The following is a 24,002-nucleotide window of genomic DNA, read 5'->3' as shown; positions in this document are numbered from 1 at the left end:
GGTCCCTCAACTTTCCAAGTAATACCCTATCTATTAAGACTTCAGCTTCTGTAAAAAACAGATAAATTGTCCTTAAAATACAGCTTTCATAAATTTGTACCATCTCAACACTAGGAAACCAGCAGACAAACTTTAAACCACTTGATTCTGCTTCTTTAACTGGAAGATCTGTGCTCTTTTAAAATGTAAACAAATAGGAATAACCTGTTTGGGTTTACCTCAACGATAACTTGAGCTATTTCATCATCAGACAATAGTGATTTCGATAACAAGAAAGTGGAGGCTGTAAACATTTTTTGTAATTCATAGTTGACAGCATCATGAAAGGGGGGAGGTGGACAACTAAGATCAATGGATTGTTATTTCTTATGGTCAGCTACTGATCAACAGTGACATTTTCATTTCATCACCAATTTGTTTTCTCTGGCCTCATTATTTCTTCCATATCTACTCTTCTTCAAAGTTTGATGCAGTAATATAACATCACTAATGCTAGCCTAACAAATGTGGAAATAAATGGGCTACAACCACAAAACAACTGCATATTTCAAAGACAAATGTAAACAAATTTGGGGTCATTTATACTTGGACAGTATAGTAAGAATTTATTTATCTATGTTATCTTTAATTCAGCACATATGCCTTCTTTATACAAGATATATTGGGGAAGAAAAAGGATGACCTTTTCATAATCCCTGCTGGAAGAAAACTCACAATCTAATGGTGAAAACAGAGGAGGTATCAATTATTTATTTCCATAAAAAATATATGTGTATGTCACATAACCATAAAAACTCAATGATGTAAGGCAGTAAGTGTAAATGACTTACTGTGGACCTCTGATGTAATCTGGACCTCTTACAAATCAGTTCTTCTCTACTTGGCTGGGCTTGCTCACATGTCTGGTGCCAGTTGGATGTTGGTTGATCTAATCTGACTTTAGACAGTATAATTTGGGCGAATTAGCTGTGCTCCTCATATCTCTCATTCTCCAAGAGGTTAACCTAGGAACATAGTGAAAGCAATGGAAGAAACACAAGAACAAAACCAGAAATACTCAAGCACTTTTTCCAGACTCAGTATCAGGACAGCTAACATCCAATTGGCCAAACATGTCACACAGCCATATTCAAGATCAAAGAAAAAGGAAATAAATTATCCTCTTTGGTGGGAGGATCCCTTAAAGTAAAAGACACAGATATAGATCATGTAAACAACTGAACCCATAATTATACACTAAATAATGGGAGAAAAAAATCACAAATCGATAATACCATGAAGGTGAACTAGGGATGTACAAAGACATGTACAAACAAGTCCAAATCCACAACCTGTTATTTGTCCATATCAAGTTTCAAAACTTTCAAAGCTTACCTACTAATATCCTTAAGTAGGTTTTTGGACTTAATAAATTCAAACTTCATTAAGAACCAAGAGGCTTTGTTTTTAATAATTTTACATCTTCCTCGCAACTTAGTAGCAAGAAAGAGATTATATCCAGGTAGAATCATCTCTAATTTGATGATGATGGCTTTTGTGATTTGGGTTTATTTTACAACCTCTGATAGAATAAAATTTTAGAAGAGAATAAAATAGGAAGCATATTTTAGTCTAAGGTACTGTCCTTCCTAAACCATTTCAAAGACCAGTTAAGGAAAAAAACTAAACTCCCCATCAGTAATTACAGGAAGGTACTGAAAATTCAATACTAGCTAGCTTGGGGGGAGAGGCATTACAAAGGCCACAGCAGGACTTCCCTAATATATGATAATCTCTTTGGCTGAACTGGACAGATACATCAACATTTTACCATAAATTTAGAGCTTAAGGCCATGGGCTAGGAGAAACTGGAGAGTATTAAATTCAGATCTTTTTCCTTCTGAAAATTCCATGGGGCTACTACAACTGATGCAATACTGTAGGCTTCAGTCTTTATTGTCTCATTGGTAGGCCACTGAATTCGATGAAAATGAGCTAAACAATTTTAAAAATTTCCAGTTTGAGGGCTGGTATTGTAATGTGGCAGATGAGGCAGTCATCAGCATTCAATATCAAAGTGCTGGTCAAGTCTGTCTGCTCCCCTTCCAATCCAGTAGATGGGAAGGTAGTGGATGTTTGTCCAAATACATGGATCCCTGCAAGCCATGTAGGAGACCCAGTTGGAAATCCAGGCTACTGGCTTCAGCCTGGCCCAGCCCCATCCATTTTGACCATTGGGGAGTGTACCAGCAGATGGAAGATATCTCTGTGTACATGTATGTTTGTGTGTGTGTGTGTGCGCACACACACATACACGTGCATGTGTCTCTGTCACTCTACCTTTCAAATAGATAGATAAATAAATTTTTTTTTTTTTTTTTTTTTTTTTTTTTGACAGGCAGAGTGGACAGTGAGAGAGAGACAGAGAGAGAAAGGTCTTCCTTTGCCGCTGGTTCACCCTCCAATGGCCGCCGCTGCAGCGGGCGCACCGCGCTGATCCTGGCAGGAGCCAGGAGCCAGGTGCTTTTCCTGGTCTCCCATGGGGTGCAGGGCCCAAGCACCTGGGCCATCCTCCACTGCACTCCCTGGCCATAGCAGAGAGCTGGCCTGGAAGAGGGGCAACCGGGACAGAATCCGGCGCCCCAACCGGGACTAGAACCCGGTGTGCCGGCGCCGCAAGGTGGAGGATTAGCCTATTGAGCCACGGCGCCGGCTTGATAAATAAATATTTTTTAAAAAGTTTCAAGTTTGGGCTGGCACCGCGGCTCACTAGGCTAATCCTCCGCCTGCAGCACCGGCACCCTGGGTTCTAGTCCTGGTTGGGACGCCAGATTCTGTCCCAGTTGCTCCTCTTCCTGTCCAGCTCTCTGCTGTGGCCCAGGAGTGCAGTGGAGGATGGGCCCTGCACCTGTATGGGAGACCAGGAAGAAGCACCTGGCTCCTGGCTTCGGATTGGTGCAGTGCTCCGGCCACAACCTGCCGGCACAGCAGCCACTTGGGGGGTGAACCAACGGAAAAGGAAGACCTTTCTCTCTGTCTCTCTCTCTCTCACTGTCTAACCCTGCCTGTAAAAAAAAATAAATAAAAATAAATAAAAAAATTTTTTAAAGTTTCAAGTTTGGGCTCAAAATGCATGACTGGTTAAATAATAGCATTTCTAAGTTTGTCTGCTCTGCTAACCCAAACTCAGAGTGAGTTGCCCAAAAGTCTAGACTTAAAAGTGATACTATTAGCAAATCGATTTGTACATGTTCTCCAATAAGCTTTATCAGTAATAAAGCTACTGTTTTGATTAAAATACTTGTATCTTATTTTAAATTGGTTCCAAGGATAAACAAATAAAGGGGTGTTATTTTTGTTCTTCTAACTGCAAAAGCCGATAATCTGACTTATCCACCTCAGCATTCCCCACAGTGCAACAATGGTGTTAGACACATAATGAATGCTCAAAAAATGAATAAAAAAGAATAGGAATTATTAAGATCAAAATCTAGCCTGTTCTTTCATATTAGATCTATTGGGTTTCTTTAGAAAAATGTAGAATTCCTCTTTAGGTCAGTAGTCAACATTTCTCTTCTCTAAACATTTGTTCAGTTTCTACAGTGCTAATGGTCCATGCAACTCTTTAATCTCCCTATTGGATGCTCTGCAGCATGGCAACCTCAAATATAGTTAAGTTCTTTGTCATCCTTTGTACTGACAAGGTCTGTATGGATTTAAAGTACCACCATCTGTGCTCAGTTAGGGGATTTCACAGAAATAACTAAGGTCCATTTCAATGAAATACTAAACCTTTACCACTCTAACTGGTAGTCTCTAGTGGCTCAATGGAAGCTTCCTAAATACTATGCTTTTGTCCAAAAGAAAATGATTTTGTAGGCCTGTGATATCTCCAACTCTCCCTAGAATTTCAGGTTGTTCTCAGTTACGGAAATGATAACTTCAAAGTAATCAAGTAGTTCTCGGGTCTTTGCCAGAATTTTCCTACTGAATCTTCAGGAGAAAATGTATTGTGTTGGAAAGAAGTCTCTTCAGTAAACATTGAACCTGTTTTCATTTAAAATGAAAAGCTGAGATTAGACAGATAAGACTATATCAAACTAAGAAGCATCTGCAAAGCAAAAGAAGCAATCAATAGGGGCCCCCGGCACTGTGGCACAGCAGGTAAAGTTGCTGCCTGCAGTGCTGGAATCCCATGTGGGCACCAGTTTGAGATCCACCTGCTCCATTTCCAATCCAGCTTTCTCCTATGGCCTGGAAAGGCAGTAGAAGATGGCCCAATTCTTGGGCCCCCGCACTGGCGTTGGAAACCCAGAAGAAGACTCTTGCCTCCTGGCTTCGGATTGGCACAGCTCTGGCCACTGCAGCCATTTGGGGAGCTGAGAAATGGGCAAAGGATCTGAACAGATATTTCTCAAAAGAAGACATATAAATGGCTAACCAATATATGCAAAAATGTTCAATATCATTAGCCATTAGCAAAATGCAAATAAAAGGTATCAATCTCTCTCCAGTTAGAATGGTTATTATCCAAAAGACAAAAACTACCATATGGTGATAAACATGTTGAGAAAAGGAAATCTAATATACTATTGGTAGGTATAAAAATTAGTATGATCATAATGGAGGACAGTTCCTCAAAAAAATGAAAATAGATCTATCATATGACTCAGATAGTGCATTTCCAGGTAAATATCTGAAGGAAATGAAATCAGCATGTGAAAGAGATTCCTGCTCCCCCATGTTCACTGTAACATGATTCAAAATACCCAAGATGTGAAATCAACCTACATGTCCACTGATGGATGAACAGATAAAAAAAGTGACATATGTGTGTGTGTGTGTGTGTGTATATATATATATATATTCAATGAAATATTTATTCACCACAAAAAATGAAATCTTGATCTTTGGAGCTAGAAGAATGGAACTAAAGAGCATTATCTTAAGTGAAATAGGTAGATACAGAAATGCAAATACTACATATAATATATATATATATATAAATATAGATTACAGAGATAATAGATGGTAGATAGGTAGATAGATCTGAAGTTAAAAATTTTAAGTAGTACTTAATAGAGGTTTTGAACAGTGGAAGAAGAGTGGAGGAAGAAGTTGGATAATGGGTACCAACATACAATAGGGCGAATGTAATGGGTTCTTCTGTTTTGCAATGCTATAGCTCATGAAAAAGTATTGTATTTTGTATAAAGAACTGGAACATAGGACTAAGGGTGCTGCAAGCACAAACAAAAGATATTCTAATAGAAGGACCAATTGCCTGATATGGTTAGTTTATGCTGTGTGTGTGTGTGTGTGTGTGTGTGTGGAGAGAGAGAGAGACAGAGAGAGAGAGAGAGAGAGAAATATCCCTTTAGAATGTTAAATGTTAATCTAAAATTTAAAAATAAAATTTAAAAAATCCAAGTGATACTTAGCTTTGATTCAGGACTAAAGAGGAAAATATTGAAGGATTTAGAGTCAATAGAAGATAAGTAGAAGGGAATATAGACATATAAGCAAGAGATCTTACCCACTAGGGTATAAATTCAAGTTGGCTCTTGCTAAGAAATTCCAAATGAAAGGCATATATATGTTCTGTGTGGCCATTCACCATTGCTAATCTATTGAAGTAATTGGAAAGTTGATCCAAGACATGTACATTAGAGTTAACAGAAGTATAAACATTTAAAGAATGCAAAAAATAAATAAACCTGTGTTCTTTATCAATCCAAGTAAATTCACAGCTCCAATAACACTTCAGGTACAGTAATCCTTTCCTAAAATGTCATAAGCATTTCAGATTTTGGAGTTTTTTAAATTTTGGAATATTTTCATATATGTGAGATAGCTTAGGGATGGGACCCAGGTCTAAACATGAAATTCATTTATGTTTCATATATCCTTTAAACAAATTACCTGAAGGGATTAACAGTAAACTGTAACAGAATTGTCAGCATCATTGCTATTGAGTTAGAAAGAATTACTAAATAAAATAAAGTTTACTGGAACACAGCACTGTCAGTGTCATAGCACTCAATCTAGTAACCAAGATGACCACCACATGACCAGTAGATGAGTAGAACATACAGCATGGATACACCAGACAAAGGGAAGATTCATAACCTGGGTGGAATGGACCAGAATGGTGAGAGATCTCATCACGCTACTTAAAACAGCCTGCCACCTGCAATTTAAAACTTTTGGATTGTTTATTTCTGAATTTTCCATGTAATATTTGGGGCCACAATTGACTACAGGTTACTAAAACTGCAGAATGGGAAACTACCATGTAAGGAGGTATGACTATAAATCTAGTTCTCCCTGGTGTCTGAAAAAGGAAATCTCAACATTTAAATCAAAACATAAAAGGCTACTTTACCTACCCATGGGAGTAAGAAACTAGATTTCTTTTTGAATGTCTCATTTGATCTTCGTAAAAGGTTCTTTCCTTCAGGCTGTTGAAACAAGTGGTGCCTGCAGGACTGGAGCACTCGAAGGCTAGGAGCAGACCGATGAAGTGGAGTGTCTTTGTAAACACTGCACTTCGATTTATTTTGCAAAGGCTATAAAAGGAGGCTTTTATCACCGTGCTTCTGTGAGAAAACTAGGCAAAAACACAGGTGTGGTCTGCGGTGGTGAGTCAAATGGATAGCGCCTGGACCTGGCTGGGCCCAGACACTGTACCTGCAATGCAGCTTCTCTGCCTGAGCCACCACATCAGACATCTGCTGATGTGCTATTGTTCCTGCAGGAGGTTACTGCAGCCAGTCTGCCAATGGACCATGCGACCCCTGAATTCTTCTAAGAGACAGAACAGTAGTCTTCTCAACTACAAGGACCTAAGAAGCAAAAACTTAAATTCAAATCTGAAATCTTTTTCTTATCAAGTGCCTTATGGCCAAATACATAACTTTATCCTCAAATTCCATATCTGTGAAAAAGAAATAATGGCACCTTTATCAATATATTGTTTTAAGAATTAGGGGCAGGCACTATGGCATAGCAGGTAATGCTACCACCTGCAGTGCCAGCATCCCATATGGGCACTGGTTCAAGTTCCAGTTGCTCCACTTCAGATGCAGCTCTCTGCTATGAGCTGGGAAAGCAGTAGAGGATGGCCCAAGTGCTTGGGCCCCTGCACTTGCCTGGGAGACCCAGAAGAAGCTCCTGCCTCCTAGCTTCAGATCAGTCCAGCTCTGGCCATTGCAACTATTTGAGGAGTGAACCAGAGAATAGAAAACTTCTCTTTCTCTCTGCCTCTGCCTCTCTGTAACTCTGTCTTTCAAATAAATAAATAAAGCTTTTTTAAAAAACGAATTATATGCAGTGTATATAAACTACCTTAGCACACAGAAATAAACATGGACAGGAAGCTTGGGCATAGGAAAGCTTTTGCTTTTTTTCTTTTCCATTCACTCTAGTAAATAGCAAAATGGAATTTCAGAACAATCACTTGTTACAACTGGAATTCACAAAGGGCAGCCTTTCACACTCATTATAATATATAATATTAATATTGTATGAGCTCCTTTGGATGACTTCATAAAGTAGGCAGGACAGCTGTGGCAACATCCCTATTTTGTGACCTAAAGTCACAAAAGAATAAGTGACACAACCAGGATTTGATTTGGTATTCTCTTTCCTGGATTACAGTTCATATCTTTGAACTGTGCCAACGTGACATGTGTTCAGATGGAACTCAAATCAGTATTACATTTTACTGTAAGCAAATATGAATCAATAATTAGCCAGTTTAGTCTGAATATTCAAAGAAATAGTGTTTCCTCTTCAGGATGTCTCAATGTCACAGTCCTTATTAACAAAGCAAGTAACTATATAGTTGTCTCTTTTGTAAATAGTTTTGAGCCTTTAGGACTAAATGTCTTAGAGGAAAATTTTCCTTATTACTAAAGGGAAAGACAGACTTTCTCATGAACCCACTAATTTTATTGTTTATTGATAATGTTAAATAACACACTTGATTTTGTAGTCTTAGGCTACCTCATCAATAGTAAGAAACTTTAAGATGACCTAGAGAGACTTTTGAATTAGGAGCCAAATGTCAGGGTTCCTGCACTGGTTTTGTCTCTAATCAACTATCTGGCCTTGGCCAAATTGCTTCACCCTACCAGTCCAGGACCACGTTCTTCATCTAATGTGAGAAAGTGGTAAATGATTTTTCTCTATGACTGTGTTCTCAGATTCCCAACTATCCTCTTTGGATCATATGAAATATCCTCTGAAGGATAATGACCAAATATGCCTAAATTCTGATAAAGCACCAAATACCAAGACTATTGTCTCCCCACGTTGACCAGCAATGTGCTTTACTTTAATTTGCAGGCCTATGTGGTAGAAAAAGAGTGGATTTAAAATCAGACTTCCTAATTTCCAGGCATTGATAGGCAGTTTTTACCTGTGTGATCCTGGAGAAGTCACTTGACTTTTCTGAGTTTCTCTTTTTTCGAACTTAAAATAGGGATACTATCTGATCCCTTGAAAGTTTGTGAGACACTATTGTGATTATCAAATATGTAAATGTTCTTAGTAAATTGATTTGTGCCAGAGATTCCAAGATGCCTGAATAGGGAAAAGATGTACTACTTTAAACAAGGAGAAAACAACAGAGAAAAAAGCAGAGAAAGATCATTCACAGGGGAGAGTTGGGGAGAAATTTGAAGGGGAAACTTTACAGAAGGATTAGGGTCATGGTGGATCAATGCAGCAATGTACGTGGACACCACACACATATCCCTCACAACCAACAGCTGTGAGGATATGCCAGCTTTGGAGAGCAGGGCAACAGGAGACTGGCAGTTTATGCCACTGGTGATATTGCCATGGGGAGAGCTTTATGGATCACACTGTCTTGGAGTCCATCCTGGAGCACTAATGTGGCACAAGGCACCCACCTAATCCAGTGAAAGAAAAGCATGCTTCTTTCTCTCCATTCCTCCCTGAGGGCACCTGGCAACAGGCTGTGGTGGCTCTTGAGCACATGTTATCAGGGGGTTTTACCAAAGGGAAAAATCAGCATCCCACACTGACTTTGGGTCTGGTTGGGAGGGTTAACAGGGGGCTGGGCATACACGTAGGATGTGCCCCATCCTCTCAACATATCACAGGATCTGGGGCTCAGACTTCAAGGTGGAACATCCATAGGTAGTTGGCATGGGACCATCTCATCTCTCTATGTGGATGGGACAGGCTAGGGGTGCAAAACAGATCTGCAACCTGTGACTACAAGAACCTTGTATGCTGCGACTGTGGGAACTCTATGACTGCATGTTAAGTCAGAGTGTAGCTGGGTCATCGTGTAATCATTATGTCCAACAACAGAGATCCAAAGCTCTCTGATTGCCTGTGGTGGGTCACTCCAAAGATACCCATGCTTACACTGAGAGCTGCAAAGATATTTTATGCAGTTCATACACAGCATGGGTGTACACAGTGTTGCACCCACTGTGAACTAACAGCCGGGTAATAATCACCTTGGAAGATATAAGGTGAAGCTGTGATTACACACAGAGAAGTGATCATACCCTCCCCCTTGCTGACAATAGAAGAGATCTACCACATCCAAAGTGACTGTCACACAGGATACTCGTCCAACCTGAAGCACTGGTCAGAGCTCCCTGGCCACACCCAGAACACACCTCTAGGTATTCACTGAAAAAGCAGACACTCCTCTAAGCCACAGAGTAATAGTACAAAGATGAGATACATCAGAGAAGAAAAACAACAAATATTTCCACAAATGCTTAAAAATACAGAAATTCAAGAAATAAATACTAAATACTAAATAATAATAAATACATAAATTCGCATCCCATGCAGGCATGGTGGGAAGAATCGCTAAATTCCTAAAGCTGTACTTATGAAATCTTTGAGGGGAAAAAACATATAGGATGGATGAATGAATTAAAAAACAATATCTATCTATTTGCTGCCTACAAGAAACACATATCACCAACAAAGATAAATGCAGACTGAAGATGAAAGAATGGACAAAAGATATTCATGCCAATGGAAAGCAAAAATGAGCTGCTGTACTCATCCTAATATCAGACAGAATAGACTTTAACACAAAAACTTTAAAAGAGACAAAGAAGGGCACTATGTAACAATCAATTCAACAGGACCCAATACCAGGACAACAAGGTATTTTAAAAAAATGTTCATGGATCTAAAAGGAGACATAGACTCCATTACAGTACTACTGGGGGGTTTCATAAATGATCAACTTGACAGAAAATCAACAAACAGAACCAATCTACAACTATTGACCAATGGACCTAACTGATATCAACAGTACCTTTTATCCCGCAGTTAGTATTCCAAATACTAACTTCTTGAGATAAGTGTCCAAAATGGACAGAAAGATTCCTATACTGCCTTCTCAACCCGCAGCTCAGACTTAACAGATTTTACAGAGTCGTTGTCACTCTTTAGGTTGTACAGAGATTAAACTTCATATGGTTGAGATGCAGAAAAATGCATACCTGGTTAACTGCATTGACTCTTGGATGGATACCCAAGTATTCAGGCTGCTGATCCATCTTTCTTGTCTGTTCCGCTACAGCTCCAACCCCTGAGATGGGGGTCACTCCATGGCATATTTGAAGTAAGAAATAGCTCTTCTCTACAAAAGGTAAGGATGATTTCCAGAGGAGAATGTGGGATGGAAGATGGGCAAGGGCACATAGTAACAGTTTGGGACATTTCAATGACTTCAAGAGAAAAATGGCACACAGGTCATAGAGGAAGAAGTTCACAGAACGTTTTGAAGACCAAAACTACCACCAGCCTAAAGTCCCTGGATTCAAGACTACCAGTGTAGCATGAACTCTCCCACATGGTAAAGACTAGATTATACCAAGTGGATCCCTCTCCTCACTTATAGGCCAATTTGCTCCATTACCTCCATATTATGACCAAGGCAATTGAAAATTATCTCAGAAAATCTGAAAATTAATACAACCCATGTGTATTCAGACTGCATTGTAAACAACCACAGGCAGTTGCTAAGTACAGATTACAAACAGGATCCATAACATGTTTATTGGTAGCATCCAAAGTCAAAAATGACCAAAGTGTCAGAAGACACTAAATTTGGATTCTCTTTAAATATTTTCTGAAAACTGGAATATTTATAAGTGAGAAAAAGCAATCAGTCAGTAGCTATGTGTGACTTATTTACTATTTAAAAGTCATGGTGGCTGGCGCCGCAGCTCACTAGGCTAATCCTCCGCTTGGGTCGCCAGCACACCAGATTCTAGTCCCAGTCGGGGCGCCGGATTCTGTCCCAGTTTCTCCTCTTCCATTCCAGCTCTCTGCTGTGGCCCAGGAGTGCAGTGGAGGATGGCCCAAGTCCTTGGGCCCTGCACCCACATGGGAGACCAGAAGCACCTGGTTCCTGGCTTCAGATCAGCACAGTGTACCGGCTGCAGCGGCCGCTGAGGGGTGAACCAACAGAAAAGGAAGACCTTTCTCTCTGTCTCTCTCTCTCTCACTGTCCACTCTGCCTTTAAAAAAAATAAAATAAATAAATAAATAAAAGTCATGGTGGTAACTTTGGAAATTTGGGGGGGTTTATAAACTTCACTCACCTACTTACAAAACTTCAAGGTCACCTCATTGTGTGAGAAACAGTCAAGTTGTTCAAGTCCCTTCATGATTTGGTACAAACCACCTTTCTAAATTTATCACTCACCACTCCTGACACACTACAAGTAAGTGGCACTGTTTATTTCCCATTTCTGTCACTCTGGTATTCAGACACATCTTAAGTTGACAAACTTCACTCCCCAAATGAGCCGCTTCACATTACCCATGGATAAGCAGTGTTCAACTTTTCCAAGGTCAGAAACATGTTGAAAAAACAAAGGCTGGGTTAGATTCAGGAAGATTATAACCGAGTCATTTGGGTTGGGACTAGGAACTGGCATTTATAAGTGTACCAAGTGTCCAGGTCCAAGGATGCCCAAGAAACACATCTTGAGAAACATTGGTTTGGACAAGTGTCCATGATCTTTCCTCTCTCTGAAATGCCAATCCTTCTCTTGCCGCCCACAAAATTCCCTTTTACCCCCCTAGGCAGATCAAATATAATCTCCTCCCTCTTCTAGTCAGAATAAATTGCTGCTTTCTCTGCACTTCCATTGCCCTTACTACATACTACTCTTACCAAATTTATCACATTTCATGGGTTTTGTTAGATAAATGTCTATCTTCTCAAATAAATTACAAATTTGTTGTGGACTGTAACTATGTACTCTAAGTGGCCAATAAATGTTTGCTTACCAAATGAACAAATGATCTTTGATAATAAGGTTTGCCCTGCCCTGAATTGCCTCCACTTTGATTTCTAACTACCTAAGCTCTAAAGATTCTCAAGTTTCAGGTCTCCTTTTTCATAAATCCTTCCCCGATAAGCACAAGAATAAATATCCTCTCTTCAGGGTGACAGCAGGTCTTGTTTAGTCCTTCTCTCAAAGCATTAGTCATGTTGTCTTGCATTAGGTTATCTGTACACATTCTTTATTTCCCTGTCTTGTCCATCTTGGCATTCCCCCAGAGAACACAACAGAGTGTCTTGCCCATAAGAGGTTCCCACAAGAAATTGAACCTTACATTCTACATGGTCTATTTGTACAAATGTGACAGGTAAGCCGCTAGCACAACCAAAATACATCATTTTCTTCTCCTAGTTACAGTAGACCAAAATAAGAATATAAAAATTGTGGAGACACCAGGAACAATGAAGAATATTTCTTTGGGTATATCCTAAGAAAGAATCGTGAAGTTTGCAGCAGATGAGGAAGTGACAGCTTTGGCTTTCTAAATGTAGGAATTTGCAGCTCTGAAAAATGAAATGTTCTCTTATACAGAACTCTGGCTTGTAATATTGTTTCTACATTTATTATTGGCATTTCTATTACTACTATTATTATCATTTCTTATGCTGTAGATGGAAGTTGCTACCATCCTATGTAGGAGTTCTGATCTGCTCATCCAAAAGTAGCACGCCAACATTTCTCCTCTCTGAATATTCAAACTACCAATTACCAGAAAGATCAAGTGGAAAAGTCATTCATTTATTCATCCATTTATTCCAGTAAAATGAGATAGACTACATTCAAGATCCATGCATCCAAATTCTTTGTGGACTGGGTAAAACAATTCCTGCCTAGTGTATTAACACTTGGAACTTGCTGACTGATAATGAATGAATGAACAAATGACTATATAAATAATGAGGAAGCAGCTGTTATCCTTCCCTAAACAAATGAAAATACTGGCAAAGCCTTCTCAGGCTGATAAGCTAAATTAAAGCAGTGAGTTATTATCAATTATGTGAGCAAGGTAAGTCATTTTCCTTAAACTGAATCTATTCCTGCCATTCTATTTAACTTTCAAGAAGAAGGAATATACTTTCATAGTCAAGGAATCATTCTTCTATATAAACGACACATTTCATGTTTAACTTTATTTCTGTGCATGATCTTCTATTGGGAAAACCATTCATATGTATCATATACCATCAACAACCATGAGATTTTCAAATAAAGTAGGATTAGTTAAATAGATTTCTGAAGTTGTATCTGAAATAAGCCGTTATCATTGATGATCACCTTACTGTAGGTTGGCAATGAAGCGTAGTCACAATTTTAGCAAAAGGAAGGCACAGAAACCAAATGAATAACGAACAATTCACCCACTGTCAGAACAGTGTTGAGTATACTACATTGAAGGCACAATAGGCAGGTGTCCATCAGCACAGCAGCCACTGGAAGCAGCAGCAAAAGCAACAATGCCATTGTGTTCAACGATTGCAGATTCCTTGGGGTAAAAGCTTCACGTAGTCCTCTAAACAGCTGAGATCCAAAGAGTGAAACTGTGTTAGCTACGGGCACCATGGACACCGCAGCTAACCAGAGGGCTTTGTCACTGCAGGAAGCCTAGGTACTGTTTGAAAAGACTTCCTGATCCACTATGGCCTGCTCTCACCTATAGAAAGAGAGACTCCCCCAGTTACAGGTCTATATTCATGTCCTGTGACAAAGAACTCTCCATGAACCAGCTACACCACGACTGGTGAGTTACTTCCTCTTGAGATTTTATTCTAATGCTGTGACCACAGGAAATTAAGCATGCAGGTGAACATTTACAATAGCTGTTCAAAGCCCTGTTTTATGCTGTAAAGGGAGTCTGAATTATCACCCCATTCTTGAAAGCAAAGAAAAACAGATCACAGTTAATCAGGAATCATCAAGATCAGGTAATTGTCAGGAATTCAATGGTGGTGCAGAATACAAGTCATAACTGAAATGTGCAAAAGCCTCTAAAGCAGTGTTAAAAATTTCATGACATTGCAGAGGCTCCCTGAGTCCCCTATACAGCAGCAGGAGAGGAGAGATTGCACTAGTCAAAATGTCAGCCACAGAGTCAGTCTTGTACTTCATTATGGGAAATGCCATTGAAGTTTTTTACACTCTTAAGAATAACTATTTATGGCCTCACACCCTGACCTTGAACATTACTGTTACATAAATACAAACCATTCAGAGGAACAAGAATACCAATATTAAGTTGGAATAAGCATGAAATGTATTGAGATTTCGAGAAAGAAATACATGTGGAAAACTGCTGGTATGTTTTAAAACTGAAGTTGGGCTGTTTATCCACATTAAACAGAGACAGCAATAATGGTTTTGGTATCTCCTAATCTTTCCTAAGATCTCTATTCCACACCTTAGTGAGTTCTAGAAAGCATGGCAGCATGGTATATTAAAGAGATGCACCAAAACTCCAAGGAAATATGCAAAGTCACTACTGAAAACATATCAGAGTTCAATAAAAAGCAAAACTCTGCAGAACTAATGAAGAAATATGAGGTGCACAGACCAAGAAAAGACTGTGAACAAAAGAAGGAGGTCAAAGGACAAGTACGTTCTTGAAATATCTGAGGTTACCTGAGGGACAAGAAAATGTTTTCTGGAAGAAAACCACTGACGGAAGAAACACGAGCTTTGGATATTTCAATTGAAATCCCACCTTAATACTTGCAACTTTTGCCAAATTTTAGCCTGTCTGTACCTCACTTTCCTCATCTGTATAAGGAGCTATAGACTAAATATTTTCACATTTGTACAGAGTTTTGGGGTTTTTGAGCAAATGTATTGAACCTGGAACCTGAGATAAAGCAAGCACTTTGCTGGATCCAGTAGACTGATTAGATAGAAACCCAAGGAGCTCTACCTCTGGGAGACTGTAACTTTTCATTTCAAGGAGGGCTGAGACCTAGAGCCAGAAGGATGTCCCTGTTCCAAAAAATGGAACCAATAGTTACCTTTTGCTAGAGAGATTTATTTACATTACAAAGAGTCAGAATAAGAACCCAGAATCATTCTCAGGAGTGAAGGTTTTTCTGTATCCTTTCAGAAGGCCAGGGAGACCCCACAGGTGTCTCTGCAATGTCACACAGAGAGTCATTTTTTTCAGGACTCCTCACCTACAATGTAAGCCCTGGTGTGGAGGTGTGTCCTCTAGTTGTCATCACATGCCTCTGGGGTAAGAACTGGAGCACAAGGGAACTTCGGGACCCACACCCACAGTAACTTGAGCTAGAAGAGGCCGGAATGTATCCTCTCTCTTGTCCAACTCTCTCATGCACTTCCAGGGCAGCAGACTGCACCTCCTTTATCTGAGGTGCTCCAAATGAAGTGGAGACTCCGAGATGGCAAAATGGAGGTGCCCAGCATTTAACTCCTCCTTCAGAGAAGAATGAAGATAACCTGTGAATAACTGCATTTCAACATGTGTGCCTGAGGGAGAACACTGGAGCTCAGCCAGGTAACCATGAGAACCCCGTAGAACACAGAGACCTGGATGGCAGTAAAAAGAGGGGAACAACACCCTTGCAACCATGACCCCAGCCCCACAGCCAAGAACAATCTCCATTGCAAAGTAAACAGGAGCCCATTTCCAAAGATGCCAGACACTGGCAATGCTAGCTACGGGAGGGATCCAGAGTTGTCACAAGTTTGCACCCACACGGGGGAGCCACCTGGAATAAGCTAGTTAGCTTGCTCCAGAGTAGGAACTCACATTGTCTCCCCCACCCCTAGCCCCCAGAGCACAGGCTACAGCAGTGAAAAGTACCCTTGTGACCCAGCACCCTAGCACAAGCAGTGCTGTGCATTATTAGCAGGCAGGTGAAGTTAGGGGAGGAACTTTGCCCTAAACCTTATAAATGAGAGCACTTGCTCCCCATAGATTAGGGGCCTATCCCAAAACTAGACTAAAAGAATCCGAATACCCAATGAAATTGTGAACATAAAGAACAAAGCTGGAGGAAACACAATACCAGACTTCAAAATATACAACAGAATTATAGTAACCACAACAGCATGGCTCTGGCAATAAAACAAGCACACAGAATAGAAAGCCCAGAAATGAATCCATGCATCTATAGCAAGCTGAGTCTATACAAATGGGCCAACGTATACTATGGAGAAAGGACAGTTTGTTCAATAAATGGTTCTGGGAAAACTGGCTACCTATAGGCAGAAGATAAAAATTTCCTCTCCACCTGTCACCCTATAAAAAACTCAACTCAAAATGGATCAAAGTACTAAATGCAAGACTTGAAGCAATAAAATTACTGGAAGAAAACATTTGGAAATAATTGGAGACATATTTATAGAGTGGTTCTTTTTTTATAAAACCCTAAAATTACAGGCAACAAATGCAAAACTAGACAAATGGTATTATTTCAAACTGAGAAAGTTTGCACAGCAATGGAAACAACTGACAGTGTAAAGAAACAACCAATGTAATGTGAAAATATTTGCGAATTATTCATCTGACAATGATTGATATCCAGAATATATTAAAAACACAAAAAATTGACCACAAAATAAAGAATCCATTTTAAAAATGTACAAAGGATTGAAACAAACACTTCTTTTTTTAATGAATAAGTCTTTTTTTAAAGATTTATTTATATATTTGAAAGTCAGAGTTACAGAGAGAGGGAGGCACAGAGAGGAGATCTTCCATCAGACAGTTCATTCCCCAAATGATCACAACGGCTAGGGCTGAAGCTACGAGCCAGGAGGTTCAACATTAGGGTCTCCCATATGGATGCAAGGGCCCAAGGACTTGGGCCATGCTTTCCCAGGTGCATTGCAGGAAGCTGGATGGGAAGTAGAGCAGCCAGGACACAAACCAGTGCCCATATAGAGTGAAGGTATCACAGGCAGCAGTGCCAGGAACAAATATTTCTTAGAAAACTAAATATGTTACCACAAAACCTATGACAAATGCTCACTTGCCATCAGGGAAATGCCAATTACAACCACAATTGGAGGAGATGGCTTTGTGGCAGGGTGGGTTAAGCTGCCATTATATGTACCATTGAATGATGTAACAAAACTACATTTCAACATTGTGATCCAAAATCCATAACCCTAGTCCAATGATGAGAAAAACAACAGTTAAATTCTAATAGAGGAACACCCAATAATGTACCAGATAATTACAACTTCAAAATTGAAGCATTCTGCCATTTTTTTTAAAGATTTATTTATTTGTTTAAAAGGCAGAATTACAGAGCTGGAGAGACAGAGAGATCTTGCATACTATTACACCACTAACATCACTGTGAGAAACATACATACTGTATTTGTAACTGCAATCAGTACAAAAATATTAGGCCATCATATATTGTATCATTCAGTGACCATTTACTAAATTCCTTAGGTAGTGTCTTTGTATTTTTATTAAATTATCTTGGTGTTAGTAAAAAAAATTTTTCCCTGAATACATGAAAATGCTTAAAACGTTCCAATAACAAAAGCTCTATCAACTTCCTGTCTAGCAGGAAGCTCAGAGACAAATAAGAAGACTTGCTATATTTGCGAAATAATATTATTCTATTTTCCCTGATGCTGATTTTCTATCTCTCTTCTACTTTTCGTCATTTCATAGCAAGTGCATTTGTTCTAAGTCTCCACAGATTCTTTGCAGAATGAGGCAGAGAGTGAATAAACAAATTAATATATTATGAGTAACTAAAGCCTTAATTGGCATTTTTCTAGGATTATATATCCATCCAGTGGAAACTAATTTTTTCTTCTGAAATTTTTTTACCAGTAGCAAGATATCCAGGGTCTTGCCTGATTATTTCATGTCCTAAAGCATTTTCCTCCTACATTTACATTGACATCTGCAAATGCTAATGGAGTTTCTCTCTGGGATGGGGATCATTAAGTCAAAGAACTGAAGCAAAATGGGCAATGAAAGATAGAATTTGTTCATGGCCATAACAATAGGCAGTGATGCTAATGAGCATGGCAATTTTTATTGAATTTATGCAGCACATTGCAGCATCTGGAAACTCTTTGCTTGATTTTGGGATGCAATCAGTTCAAAACCTTAAATACACTCTTCAGGGTTTATTCTCCTATTGATTAGAATTAAAAGCAGTGCCTATGTGAAAGCCTTGGGCACCTATAGGAAGTTAGGGACCTTGTAGTATTTTACTCAGTGATGAAAATAAAAAGCAATTACATTGAAGCTCACTTCCCATGAGAAAGTAAAAGCAAAACCCCTAACTTGCTCCCTTGCAGCACAATTTCATGAAATTGGAAGATGGGACTTTTCTAGAAAATGAGTCTAATGTCAGCACAGGTAGGAATTGATGGAATAGTATTTATTGCCTCTTCTGAGACGCTCACTCCACAGAGGATCCTATTCTCCAGGGCTGGATCCCGGTGGCAACCTTATGAGCAACCTTATGAGCACCTTGTGCCACCTGGTAGCACAATAAATAAGCCAGCCATTCTGTGTTGCCAGCGTTGCTGTCCTGCCTCCAGGTCAGCCCTGCACCTGCTTTCCAACCAACTCACTCTGCCCTCCATTCTCTTTAGCAGACAGCCACCAGAAAGGAGATTGACCAACAATCCATGCATGCCCATCTTGTCCTCGCATCTCTCTGTTTCCTCACCGAAGCACATGCTCATTCTCGTTAGCTGCCATGGCTCTCCTTACTCTGAAGAATGGATGCAGAAATCGTATCCAGCCAAGTCCTGACAAGCTCCCTGCATCCAAGTCTCCTCAACAGCTCTGAGATCTCTCAGCATTGCCACATTGTCAGCCATCCCCATCATCACATGCCACACTGGGGATCACTGCCAGAATAAAGCAAAATCCGCAGAGTAGGTGAGTCTACAAAGGAAGAACCTATGAGTGTAGACCAATTAGTTAGTAGAAGATTAAGTCTCACATCAGGCAACCCAAACCCCAAAGCCCTATGCACTCTTTTCTGTTGTGATTGGAAACAGCCATCAATTGTCAGTGTCTTACACTCAGTTTAGGAGTCATTTCATTTCTTCCTTATGTGGCTTCCTTCCAGAACCCAAATAATAGAGCAACCTCAAAATAAAAATGAGTCTAGATTTCACAGTGGTGAACTGGAAGGAATTCCAAAGCTCTTCGAATCAAAAATTCTTATTTTTCCCCATAGTTGTAGACCCTGAGGCCCTTAGAGGTCATCTAACCAAATACAGGAATTCAGACCCAAGATGGCCATTTCATAGCTACAGTTTTTCTGAGAGACCATTCTGCTGCTTTTCTAAACCAAAAATATGCTCCCATAAAGATCCTTACTACTGACTTCCTCTATTGCTATAAATATTATCAGTTTCCCTGATAGATTGAATAACTTTCCTTTTCTTGTTTCTCCTTTAAGATCATTCTCAATTCTATCCACAAAGCCTTTCACATTGCTAGCTTCCTTTACCTTCTTTGCTTCTTCTGCCCTAATTCTGGCCATTTTTATGCCCTGTCATGACTCCATTTTACCTGCAAAGTGCTGACACTAGCATTTCTAAATTACACTCCTGTAATTTCACTTCCTTACACAAATTATTTGTGTAAATTCCTCATTCCATTCTTAACTAAGTACAAGTTCAAGATTCTCCCCAACATGACCCTGTCTTTCTTGATAGTCTTGTCTCCCAGTACTCTCCCTCACATCATCAGACAAAAAAATTGTTTTCTTAGATAACTAAATAATGAACCACATATCAAAGATTTAATAGTCAATTTACCATAAATCAAGGAACTTAGTGTCTTCAATTAGAGTTCTGAGGCAAAAATGACCATAGGCAAAATTAATGTTTTTTCTAATGCAACTTTAAATATCCAAAATATCACCAGGTACTCTACCAAATACTGTTAATAACAGGTGATTGGGGCCAGTGTTATGGCACAGTAGGTTAAGCTGCTGCCTGTGACACCAGCATCCCATATAGGAGTACCAGTTCAAGTCCTGGCTGCTCTGCTCCCTGCTAATGTGCCTGGGAAAGCAGTAAAGATGGCTGAAGTGCTTGAGCCCCTGCCAACTACATGGGATATCTGGAAGCAGCTCTGGCTCCTGAACCAGCCCTGGTTGTTGTAGCCAGCTGGGGACTGAGCCAGCAGGTGGAAAATCTCTCTCTCTCACTCTGTGTGTGTGTGTGTGTGTGTGTGTTCAACGCTGACTTTCAAAATAAATAAATAAATCTTTAAGAAAAAAATAAAGTCTTTTAACCCACAGTAGACTTGAAAAGTTAGATACAAACTCTCTGTAACATGAGCATCAACTGGGATCCAATAAAAAGACGAGGGGAGAAATTTCTCATTTGCAGATGGATGCCAGAATTTGGGAGGTAATGGAATATATAATTCAGTGCAAACAGGCATTCATTGCTAAAATGTTCTGCTTGATGAGTACAAATAAAGTTGGGCATAAAAAAGATTTTTAAAACAACAGAGGGGGATGGGTCTTTAGGTGATGGGAAACTAAGAATCAGGAGGTTGAATCTGATACAAAAAAGAAAAAAAAAGAACCAAAAGAAAGCAATAGGGTTTAAATGAGTCAAATTTAAACATGTACTCTAAGAGAAAAGACTCAAACAGAATTTTTAAATTTTTTATTTATTTTAAATATTTATTTTATTTATTTGAAAGGCTGAGTTACATAGAGAGGAAAAAACAGAGAGAGATCTTCCATCAGCTGGTTCACTCACCAGATGGCCAGCGACCCGGCACCCATATGGGATGTCAGTATTACAAATGGCAGCTTAAGCCACCACACCACAACATCAGCCCCTATTTATTTGTTTTAATGGTGGAAAGACAGTGACAAACAGACAGACAGAGATCCCCCATGTGCTGGTTTTCTCCACAAATGCCCCGGATGACTCAGGCTGCGCCAGACCAAAGCCAGGAGCCAGGAATCCATTCCAGATTTCCCATCTGTAAGGCAGGGACCCAGACACTCAAACCCTCACCAGCAAACTCTCAAGATGCAAATTAACAGGATACTGGAATGGTGAGCAGAGCTAGAACTTAACCCCAAGCACTCCATTATAGGATGTGGACATTCCTATCAGCAGCTCAATTGCTGCACCAGGTGCCCACCCCAGGACACAGAATTTTAAAGTCAGTTCGGTTAACTGAAAGAAGTAGATCAGGTTGAAATGAGAGGGCAGTAAGAGAATAATGACAGGACAACAAATAGACTTACTGAAAACTTTCATGTTACGTACTCATTTAATCAACACAGCAACCCTGCTCTGTGACGCTGACTCTATTATTAACTCCATTTTCTAGAGGAGGAAACTGAGACTCAAGAAGCATAGGTACTTGTTCATCTCTAACAAATTGTGCATCCACATTTCCATACTGGAACAATGGTCCTCACCAAGCCTCCTGTTTAACTCCAGGCTCGACTGTGGACTCTCCAAAATGTTCCCATTGCAGTTGGGGATGGGAGACCTACAGGTCCTCACTCTGCTTTCTGGAGAACCTGCTGCAGGAAGCATGGCTGATGGACAGACTCCAACTTCCACTCATGTGGAACCACCCTATCACACTCCAACTTCTCAGGCTGCTCCCAACCAAGGAATGAACACAGTGCTACAAGAACAGCAATGCCTACCGAGATGGGACTCCTCTGACAGATGCCATTGGCCTGCTTGAAACTTTCACAAGCATCTGTTGCTCTTAGCCAGTCCTCCTCTTTTCACAGGCAGTGGACCAGCACTGCAGTCTGACTCCTCCTCTTCCCTTCTCCTGACCCTTCGCCTTTATCCTCACCAGGTGTTCACCGGATAAACCTCTGGAACAATGATCTAATCCCACCTTGGTGTTTATGCTCTGAGGACCTGAACTGACACAGATGCACGTTCACAGTCACAGTGAGACCCCAGGTAGATGCCAACTTTTAGAGTCAGGCTGCAGTAGAGATGAACAAGGAAACCTCGACTCCAGACAGAATTATAGGCACACTGGACTCTTCTTGGGATGAGGTAGGACCAGGAAGAGGTGGAGAAAATGAGTTTATTCCAGCCAGTTCAGTTCAGAGGTTCAGAATGTAAGAATAAACTGCTTAAGAGGCAATTCTGCAAAGCTACACCTCCTTACCCCGGCACATACATTTTTAGAGGATCACTGTTGCTTCGAAGTCTCTTTAAAAGATCAGGTGTGGGTGTAGGAAGCACATTAAGCCACTGTTATGTTGTTATAGCACAGCACATTAAGCCACTGTTTATGATGCTGGCATCCCATATGGGAAAGCCAGCTGAAGTTGAAAATTCTGCTTCCTGCTAGCATGCCTGAGAAGGGAAAGGATGATGGCCCCTGCTACCCCAGTGGGAAACCCAGATGAAGTTTCTGGTTCCTGGCTGCATCCTGGCCCAGACTTGGCTGTTGTGGCCATTTGGGGAGTGATCTAGCTAAAGGAAGATCTCTCTCTCTCTCTCACTCTCGCTCTCACACTCTCTCTCCCCCGTCCCCACTTTCACTCTGCCTTTCACATAAATAAATCTTTTTTCAAAAAGATTCTGGGACTTTTCCCTACACTTCTGAGAAGGAAGAGGCATTGTCCAGACTTATGAGTCTTCAGCAGCCCACTTCAGGGCACAGGTACCCTCTCACGCCTTCCCTTTGATGGCTGCAGATTTTCCCCCAACCATCAATGTCTCACTCAGGCTTTCTCATCGTCCAGGATAAATACATCATGAATCAGGGAAAGAAAGGGAGAGCAAGTTGTAGCACCCTGTCTAATAATTGTCAGTGAATTAACAACTCTTCACATTTTCATATATAATATAGCTATATAATTATATATATATCATATATACACATATAATATTGATGTAAGTGACATTCTAGGCATGAGAAGGAAAGAAACACATTACAATGGAGTATCCACACTTTACATTATAATGTTAATCAAATATTGTACACAGTAAACACAGAAAAGCTACTGATTAGAACTTTTCCTTTTCTGACAAATCAGATACTGACCACAGATTTATGAGGATTGATCAGATTATTGCATACCTCAGTTATTATTACCTCCTCGTAGAGGTCTCCACTTCCAGGCAAAGAATTCTTCTACTTTCCTCCCAAAGTGTCACCGTCCAGAAAAGGCTATTGTCAGGCACACCACATTCCTCCTCATATGCCCCCACCCCCTTGTCTGCGTCCCTCATGCCCACAGGGCTCCTGGCACTCATTGTTGTTATCACGTTCCTCCAGTCTCTGGACATTCTTACTAGGCCAACTGTCTCTGCCCTCATCCGGTTCATTACAAACAGTGGAAGGGTGGGGTCAGGCAACAAAGTGTAACCAGGAAGGTGGCAGAGTGTCAGGGAGTCGTCCTCCTCCTTTCAAAACCCCGTGGACACTCTGAAGACTGGTGATGAGGAGGCAGCACTTGGAGCCACAGAAAAGAAAGCATGGGAGCAACTTATCTGAACCCACTAACACTTGAAGTTTCTATGACATAGGAATAGGAGAGGTACCCTAATTTAGAAATTAGGAAGTGTACGCACTGCGATTAAATGCCCTATTCCACACAGTAAGTGAGAAGAATTTAAAGGAAGTGGGGTCTTAATTTTTAATTCTACGGTTGTTATTTGATGATAGCATCTTTAAATCCTCTATGTCAAAGACAAACA

The 24,002-nt window shown here is 40.2% G+C and overlaps 1 long non-coding RNA gene across 1 annotated transcript in view; it reads right to left on the bottom strand.

The window, feature by feature from the left end:
* Nucleotides 1–23,583, bottom strand: part of LOC138849335 (uncharacterized) — a 45,108-nt gene extending 21,525 nt beyond the window's left edge. The window contains exons 1-2 of the long non-coding RNA XR_011388050.1: nt 23,383–23,583; nt 831–1,004 (exon numbers count right to left, since the gene is read on the bottom strand). This is a non-coding gene — a long non-coding RNA (uncharacterized lncRNA). The remainder of the gene's footprint in view (nt 1–830; nt 1,005–23,382) is intronic.
* Between the last annotated feature and the right edge of the window lie 419 nt (nt 23,584–24,002).

This window comes from Oryctolagus cuniculus, chromosome 4 (assembly GCF_964237555.1).
Source record: "Oryctolagus cuniculus chromosome 4, mOryCun1.1, whole genome shotgun sequence".
Classification (NCBI taxonomy): domain Eukaryota; kingdom Metazoa; phylum Chordata; class Mammalia; order Lagomorpha; family Leporidae; genus Oryctolagus; species Oryctolagus cuniculus.
Note: the sequence above shows the minus strand (reverse complement) of the source record. Positions and strands in the feature narration are given on the sequence as shown.